Below are 6,000 nucleotides of genomic sequence, written 5' to 3'. Positions count from 1 at the left end.
TGAAAATGTAGAGTCTTAATGAGTATTTCTTGAAGCGTGACTTCATTAGGAAGTCTTTCATTTTGTTATCCAGGAGCTTCTCTCTTTCTTTGGCTCTGCTCTCCTGTCTGGTGTCGATGTCCTAGCAGCAGTTTTCTCATTTTTAATTGGTTGTCATTTCTGGTGCCAGTGTTTGATTGAGATCAGGTGTGTGTGGGAGGGATTAAATATCTGATGTAAACCGTCATATTTATTGCTGGCCAGATTTGACCACCTGTTTGGTCCACTGGCACAGTAAGCGAGTCACTCTTTCTAGTTCAGCTCTTCATCAGATGCCTGCTACCTGACAGAATCTGCCACATGACAGAGAAAGGATGCCAACTCATGGTCATTATTTTCACCAGCACTGTCTCTGCCAGCCACACTAGCCATGAACACCTATCAGACGAATAAAAATATCCCTGTGAAAAAAAAAAAAAAAAAAAAATTCCTAAACCCTCTCTCTCATGATGTCTGTCTTTTTCATTCTAGTGAGTTGGTTCAGTCAGAGGCTGATGTCTACCAGTGTTGGACGTGATTTGTGACCATTTGAGTAAACTGATACACATGAACTGATGTTATCAACCCACAACTGTGACATTACATTTTAGTGTAGGGTTCATACAGATTACACACACATACACAGATAAAGACCAAGGAGTTTCATAAAATCTTCTTCCTTTTAAGAGAAAACTCAGATAATTCTTGTACTGTTTTGTGACTTGGTTTATCCTGAATCCCTATTCAATGTTCAAAATAATGGATTGGACAGCTGTGACAGAGTTTGGAGTCAGTTGATTTGTCCTATCTGGATTTGTATTATGTTTTTACTCAATTTAAAGAATTGTGTTTCGCTGTGTCTATATCATTGATCTTGTACATGTGTTTTTATGCATTACAAACGTTTATGTTTGTGATGTGTTAATGTAAAATTCTAGTGATTTAAATGCCACCGATGGAGTATTATATAGATTGTGAAACATTACTGAATATAAAAATTGTTAAGGAAGTAATTTTCACAGATTCCCGCTTGTTTGGCACTGTTGTCAGCAAATTTATGGTGAATTTATAGCAGTCATGGAATTACTTTGTAGCTAATATTGCTACAGTAAAAGTAGCCATTTAGCATAGAGGTTTTAGGAGCAACGTTTTGATAAAATATAGCCTACTATTAATATAAAGGCAAGATGTTTTTTTTTTTCCAAAATGACACTAATCAGTATTTATTGTCTTTTAAAAACTTTTGTTAATAATTTTAATTGATAGCCTAAATTAACATGTTAACTTTGACAGCCCTAAATGTACATTTTGTAAATCCCACAGACTTGCTGGCACTGCCTCGTGGTATTTTAGGTTTAAAAACCTCTGATGTAGCAATTTTATGGCTCTGTAGATGGTGAAAATATTATCAGGTAAAAACTGAACTACTGAATATTTAATCAGGCCAGGTCACGTCAAAACAAATTTTTATTTACCAGCATAACCTGACATGTCAGTATTGATTACTGCACATTAGGCCCCAGAGCTTCTCAACATGCGCATTGTTCATTGATTTTAAAGGCTGCTTATAGATAAAAAAATATATATATATATTCTTATGAGTGCTGATGCATTCATATCTTTAGACATTCTTATGCAGCCGTGTGTTCGGATATGCAGATTGTACCTTTAGGGGAGAGAGAAGGAGAAAGAGAAATAGTGAGAGAGAGTAGAGGGAGAACAGTAGAACTACAAACACATTAATTTTATTGTGCACAAAGCAGCACAGCTACTAGCCTGCAGCATTTGTTACAGGACTGGAAAACCTGTCTGAATGGAAGTAGGAAGAGAAGATGAAAGGGGCTTTAGGTGATGGGTGAATATTCTTTGATGCCTTTTGGTCTGTCGGTCATAATGAGGTCGACAATACTAAAGTTGCGTGAATATTTCTGTGCGAGTGTGTGTTGATTTGTAGCTAGTGTTTAACTTTAAACATTACATGAAAGGATGTGAGCTTTCTGACATGGTATGATTGTTTCAGTCTTGGCCAACCAAATAAGGATAGAACCATTAGACCATGGTTTAAAATACTGAATGAGAGAGACACACAGAGAAAAGAAACAGCGTGTGAGCGAGCAAGAGAGAGAGGTGTGATGTGGACATATACTGTACTTGGGGAGAAAATGAAACAGAAATGTCTGCGTGTGATGATATCCCCATCTGCAAAAATTCCAGTGGGACTAATTAAATGAAAGGAACGGTGACCCCCCCCCCCCCTGTGTGTGTGTGTGAAAATGTTTAAGATGCAGCTGCTGTAATGTGAAACATTCACTGGGTTAAAAAAAAAAAAACCTCACAGCAAGTATTAGCTTAATATGGCTACACTGTGGAAACACTCCTGTTCCCTCACAATTCAAATATTGCTATTATACCTTTAAATGGGTGCCAGCAGTTCTATTTTAAGTAATCTTAAAGATTCCTAAATGTGATCTACTTTCGGAAAGCCAAATAAAGTGCTTTTGCTTTCGCCTAGATACACTAAGCATCTCTCTGACATGGCTGCTTCAACATTAACTGCGGTTACTGAAACCATGCCTTCTTTCTTTGCATGCACATTCAGGCGGCATTACGCAAATTTTTCCACATTGTGATGTAGACATGTGGGGGCGTGTTTGAATGAGCCGTTTTAGGGGTCTTAACTGTGATAAAGAATATCTCATTGGATTTGAGACTTTAGTCTTTGCAACTTTACAGATCTTCTTCATGACCAAGAGCTTGTAACACTCCAAAGAGAAAGGAAAAATTTAATTCACATCATATGACCCCTTTAAATCGTTTTCACGCTCAAAAATTGCACTTCTGTTTCCAAAATATTGCCCTTCTGCAACAGAATTTCTCTATTTTCTCTGTCATACTACAAATTTTATCACTCAAATTCTGCCATAGAAAGAAATACTGCCCCTTGTATCAACAACACAGACTTACAACTCTAAAATACTGCTCCTATATCTCTGAAATACAACATACTGCCAATTAAGTGTATCTGTGGTTGCAAATGAACCCTTTTTTTCATTCATTTGGATGGAGGGAAAAGTGTGCAAAATGTTTTTGCTGAATCAATTGATCAGAAAGATGTTTCTCCAATGCACACTTTCAACTGTTCTCTCTATCCTTTATTTTTCCACTTTTACAGTCTCATCTCTGGTGTGCCTTTTGGCCTGAAAAATAACAGTACATTTGTTGCAGATGCAGGCCTTTGTTAGTAGATAACTGGAAAGTAAAAAGTTGAAAAAAGGGAGGAAAAACATTAAAATAAATACAAGCATATACCTCTACAGTGAAAAAAAAAATCTTACCAAGAAAGTGGCAAGATGAAAACCACTATTTTCTGTTTCAAACTTTCACATAGCATCTTTAGGTTATAATAACATAAAAAATTCGATCCCACTTTATATTAGGTGGCCTTAACTACTATGTACTTACATAAAAAAAATAAGTACAATGTACTTATTGTGTTCATATTGTATTGTAAAACACTTTTGCTGCTATTGAGGTGGGATAGGGGTAAGGTTAGGGAGAGGGTTGGAGGTATGGGTAAGTTTAAGGGTGGGTTAAGGTGTAAAGTATGGGTCAACAGTGTAATTATAAATGTAATTACAGAAATTAAATACAGATGTAATTACATGTCATTTTTTTAAATATAAGTACAATGTAAAAACATGTATGTACACAATAAGTACATTGTACTATATTATTCATTAAAATGTAAGTACGTAGTAGTTAAGGCCACTTAATATAAAGTGGGTCCAAAAATTCTAACTCAGGTTTTGATTTTCAAAGATTTATTCAAATAAAAAGAAAAAAAAAATATATTTTTTTTTTATTTGACCCAAAATGCAATAAATCCATGATATTTGTTTTCTCTCAAAATGCAATAAATCAACTGAATCAATACGAAATTAATTTTTCATATCAAAACTGATGAAAATACACAACATAGTACAGTAAGTTGACCCACATTTGACAGCCTCTGAATCTGGTCAACAATAATCTATAATTATATACCTTAATTATATACAGGCACTGGACTAAAAATACTTTCATCAGTCATCTCTTCCAAAACGAATTGAACAAATCATCTTGTTAATGCTATAAATTAATTACAGCAATTAAATAAAATTACATCATGAACAGAAATTCCAAAACGACATTTCCCTTAAATTTAAGCTCCAAAAGTGAATTCATCTTTGCCATTTTACATTCATTTAGTTGACTAGTGCTATGTGCAGTATTAAAAAAAAAACATAAATGGCATTGATAAAAGACAGCGGCTATTTAATAACTCATAATAAAAAATTTAGAATACACTAATACACACAATGTCCTTCTACTGTGTGATCAATCTGATGATAGTTAGGGAGTATAATGAAGCTCATTGGGTATTATGTAAAAAATTTATTTATCTAAATTGAATGGGACTTGACTTAAAACTGCATTTCAGTTTCTATATTTTCTATTTATACAGTAGTACTCATTACAGAATTAACTTTTAATACTAATGAGTTTTATATTTTTATATGTGCCAAAATACTTCTATCCCAGCTTAATATGCAATGACTGTAAGTAAACCCGAAAAAAGCTGTTTGTCGTAACAATGAGGAGATGGAATTGATTGGGAAAACTGTTTGGAAAAAATGTGGTACTGTGGTGTGGAAATAACCCATATTTCTGTGAGAATATAAATGTCAGCAACAGTATCTTTTTGTTTGTTCATGGCAATCCACCTTCACACTGTAAAACTCGCTCCAGGCAGGGGTTTTCCTGCCCACCCCTCAGCTTGAACAGGAGAGATTTCTATTGAGCTCTGCTGGTTGGAAGATAATTAGTACGCTAAATCGGCATAATTTGACACATTCCCACAGTGGCTCATAGACTTCCCTGAGCCAGGCAAACTATTTCCAAATCACCCCTTTATGTTGTTTATCTCTCTTGCTTCAAAACACGCCATTCCCTAAAATTTCTCTTTTTCCCACACAAAATCTATCTTTTTTTAGTCTGCTGAATAATGTGCCGGGAGTTGTGTTGTGCACCATGAATGTAAAGAGGCAAATTCATTATTAAACTGATACTAATCAGAAGAGGAACTCACAGGCCTCCATTACAAAACTGCAGGAGGGGGATATGGGAGCGTTCACTAAAAATGTACTGTGCCCACTAATAATGTAATTTATTTGTGCATGGTATTTGTGTTGTGTTAGCACCCAATTCACTAATGGCATTATGCAAATCAGGTAACGGTGCAAACATGCCCAAAAATTAGTGCTGAATGCAATTTGCACAGTTCAGTTCCCCATTTTGCAGGCCAGTTGTATAATGGTAGATTGTGGAGGATGCAGAAACTACTGTACAGCATTGCTCCACTACTGCAGTCCAGGCACCTGAATCAGCTCTTTAAAATGCAGATTCTCATCAATGCCTTGTTTTTGGATATGTGCCCAGTTATAATACTCTTCTTCATCATTTGATCATCATTGGATGAGTTACTGCTGGCATGATCAATGCAAAATGTACACAAACTTCCATTTTCCACAAAAGTCTAAATGATAAAAATGTGCTCTTACTGGTTGGGTGGTACTATTAAATGTTCTCACATGATGTCTTCTGAACTTCCTCTTAGAGGTTTTATAGAGTAATGTTTACAGTATTAGCAGAAGCACACACAACTGCACACATGGATTTGTAGAGTTTATTTGCACTGTTTACCTAATGTCAATACATTGTGAATAAAAAAAAAAAGATTTTGTTTTCTCTCCAAATGAAATACTTAAATATGTCTGTCTGAGATAAAAGTAGCGGGAAAGAAGAAAGCTGTGCAGTGCTTTTTATTTTGCACAGTCTAAACCAATGGTCTATGTAGTTTTACTAGTTAATTTCTTTAGATTGATAATTTAATTTAATTAGATTATCAATAATTTTCATCCAGAGTTGCATTGTGAGGAGGCT

This window comes from Carassius auratus, unplaced genomic scaffold (genome assembly GCF_003368295.1).
Source record: "Carassius auratus strain Wakin unplaced genomic scaffold, ASM336829v1 scaf_tig00215205, whole genome shotgun sequence".
Lineage (NCBI taxonomy): Eukaryota > Metazoa > Chordata > Actinopteri > Cypriniformes > Cyprinidae > Carassius > Carassius auratus.
Note: the sequence above shows the minus strand (reverse complement) of the source record.